This window comes from Myxine glutinosa, chromosome 1, assembly GCF_964187855.1.
Source record: "Myxine glutinosa chromosome 1, kmMyxGlut1.1, whole genome shotgun sequence".
NCBI classification, from domain to species: domain Eukaryota; kingdom Metazoa; phylum Chordata; class Myxini; order Myxiniformes; family Myxinidae; genus Myxine; species Myxine glutinosa.
Window position 1 is genome coordinate 44597691 of NC_136261.1, and position 3824 is coordinate 44601514.

Genomic DNA, 3824 nt, shown 5'->3' on the forward strand with positions numbered 1-3824 from the left:
AGACGAGCTCGGTGTGAGGCAGGAGCACCAGCCCAGAGGGGAGAGCATTCCATTGAGCTGCGGATGAAAGCCTTGTATGTGGTGAGGAGCTCAGGTGTGCCAAGGAAGGACTTCGCACGACGGAGGATGCCCAATTGGCGACTGGCTTTGGAGGCCAGCTTGGAAATGTGGTTTTCCCAGGAAAGATCATGGCAGATTGTGAGACCCAAAAGCTTGAGCGGAAGAACTTATTGGAGAGGATTGTTGAGAAAGTAGATGGGAGGGTTGTCCAGACAGTCTTTTCGGAGAGACATAGAGACATGCCTGAAGTCAAATAAATTTAATACTTACATTATTTGCTAACTGGTATCCCTAACTGGTATCTTGTCCTCAACTAAAATATTAAACAAGCCCTGCCATGCCATTGTTAGACTATCGGTCCTCACACACAATTCCCCATAATGTCAAAGTGGCATTTTGCTTTTTTAAAAATTCTTTTTACAAAATAATTAAAAATGAAAGCTGAAATGTCTTGAGTCAATAGTTATTCAACCTTCCCTTTTGCTAAGACACTCCATCTGAGCTCAGATGCATCCAATTTCCTTTGATCATCCTTGAGATGTCTCTACAACTTGATTTGAGTCCACCTTTGGCCAATTAAATTGATTGGACATGATTTAGAAAGAAACAAACCTTTCTATATATGGTCCCACAGTTGACGGCGTATGTCAGAGCAGAAAGTCTTGATTTCTTCATTTAGTGATACGTCAGCGACCTGGTGGATTGATGGTCATGCAGCGACGTGGTGGCCATGGAGCGATGTGGTGGCCATGGAGCGACGTGGTGGCCATGGAGCGACGTGGTGGCCATGGAGCGACGTGGTGGCCATGCAGCGACGTGGTGGCCATGGAGCGACGTGACCATGGAGCGACGTAGTGGCCATGGAGCGACGTTGTGGCCATGGAGCGAGGTTGTGGCCATGGAGCGACGTGGTGGCCATGGAGCGACGTGGTGGCCATGGAGCGACGTTGTGGTCATGGAGTGATGTGGTTGCCATGCAGTGACGTAGTCATCATGGAGCACCGTGGTCGTCATGGAGCGACCTGGTGGCCATGGAGCGACGTGGTGGCCATGGAGCGACGTGGTGGCCATGGAGCGACGTGGTGGCCATGGAGCGACATGGTGGCTATGGAGCGACGTGGTGGCCATGGAGCGAAGTGGTGGCCATGGAGCGGCGTGACCATGGAGCGACGTTGTGGCCATGGAGCAGCGTGGTGGCCATGGAGCGACGTGGTGGCCATGGAGCGACGTGGTGGCCATGGAGCGATGTGGTGGCCATGGAGCGACGTGGTGGCCATGGAGCGACGTGGTGGCCATGGAGCGACGTGGTGGCCATGGAGCGACGTGGTGGCCATGCAGCGACGTGGTGGTCACTGAGCGACATGGTTATAATGGAGCGATGTGGTGGCCATGCCGTGACGTGGTGGCCATGCAGCGATGTGGTGGTCAAGCAGCGAGGTTGTGGCCATGCAGTGACCTAGTCGTCATGGAGCGACATGATCGTCACGGAGCGACATGGTTGCCATGGAGCGACGTTGTGGCCATGGAGCGACGTTGTGGCCATGGAGCGACGTGGTGGCCATGCAGCGACGTGGTGGCCATGGAGCGACGTTGTGGTTATGGAGCGACGTGGTGGCCATGGAGCGACGTGGTCGTCATGCAGCGACGTTGTGGCCATGGAGCGACATGGTGGCCATGGAGCGACGTTGTGGCAATGGAGCGACGTAGTGGCAATGGAGCGACGTAGTGGCCATGGAGCGACGTAGTGGCCATGGAGCGACGTTGTGGCCATGGAGCGACGTTGTGGCCATGGAGCGACGTTGTGGCCATGCAGCGATGTGGTGGTCAAGCAGCGAGGTTGTGGCCATGCAGTGACCTAGTCGTCATGGAGCGACATGATCGTCACGGAGCGACATGGTTGCCATGGAGCGACGTTGTGGCCATGGAGCGACGTGGTGGCCATGCAGCGACGTGGTGGCCATGCAGCGACGTGGTGGCCATGGAGCGACGTTGTGGTTATGGAGCGACGTGGTGGCCATGGAGCGACGTGGTCGTCATGCAGCGACGTTGTGGCCATGGAGCGACATGGTGGCCATGGAGCGACGTTGTGGCAATGGAGCGACGTAGTGGCAATGGAGCGACGTAGTGGCCATGGAGCGACGTTGTGGCCATGGAGCGACGTTGTGGCCATGGAGCGACGTTGTGGCCATGGAGCGACGTTGTGGCCATGGAGCGACGTTGTGGCCATGCAGCGACGTAGTGGCCATGGAGCGACGTAGTGGCCATGGAGCGACGTAGTGGCCATGGAGCGACGTAGTGGCCATGGAGCGACGTTGTGGCCATGGAGCGACGTTGTGGCCATGGAGCGACGTTGTGGCCATGCAGCGACGTGATCGTCATAGAGTGATGTGGTTGCCATGGAGCGACATTGTGGTCATGGAGTAACGTGGTTGCCCTGCAGCGACGTGGTTGTTATGGAGCGCCGCCGAGAAGCTGCTTACTAAAATGGCGGATGTTCCTCCCCAGTGCTCAAGTCACTTTTGTATGGGTTTATGGATGAGTTGTTTATCTTGCTCTGCTCTAGTATCCTTGATGTGGTGATCACTGATCGCTATACTAACTGGACAGGGTGCCTAACGTTAATATGTTGGGCAGTCCGGAAGTGCTCCATCCACCATATTACTTCTATATCCGCCATATTACTTCTACATCCGCCATATTACTTCTATATCCGCCATATTACTTCTATATCCGCCATATCACTTCTACATCCGCCATATTACTTCTATATCCGCCATATTACTTCTATATCCGCCATATCACTTCTACATCCGCCATATTACTTCGCCCAGAACAGAGAAAATCCCGTTTGCGTCAATACAAATACATACAGTTTGCTTCAAGCATTCCACCTTCTTCCTTCGTTTTTTTCCATTACTACTTAGTTTTAGTCAATTCTCGGGTTGAAAAAATCATTGTTACGGTATTTATGAAATGCCATGGTGTGCTGCTTCCGTTTTCAAAAACCGTGACGGTCGTGATCAAATAAGCAGAGGAATCACATTTCATCGGTAAGTGGCATCATTCACCTTAGTTACGATCCAGCGTGTGGGAACTCATGGGAGTGCAAAGATGGCGGACAAATGGCTTCAAATAGAGATTTCCCTGCTATCCAGTTAGGGTAGAGATCAGTGATTGCACCACCTAATCTAACACGTTGCCTCGATCATAAACTGATGTTTACAGACACACTGACATGAACAAATTGCCTAACCCCGCATTTCGCGTACGCGAAATAATCAGCTTGCCAAGCCATCCGTTCCTTAACACCGTTTTGTTGGAGTGCTTGCTCGAGTGTTTAAGCCACTGGGCAAGCGCTCTATAAACTCTCAGGTATATGGAACAGACCCCCGGTGCGAGAATCATATTGGCATACCTAACAGTAACAAATAGATGACGACGTCGCTTGAAGTTGAAGCGATCATTTGTACAGGCGAACAACGTTTTTGTAAATGCTTACGATGTGGCCTAACCACAAATTTCTACGCTTGGTTGTCGTACCAAGTATCTGATATTTAATATGTTTGCACCGTAAATCAAGCTATTGCACTGTAATTACTTATTTGGTTTTGTTCAATGCAATGACCATGACGGTATAGTTAGCGCCAGGTTGAAGGTTTACTGTAGTACTGTAAGCCTTTTTTTAATAACACACCTATCGGGTTATAAATGCATTTTAATTTTTCAGCATATAACGGTAACCATACATTACGTAGTCTTCAAAA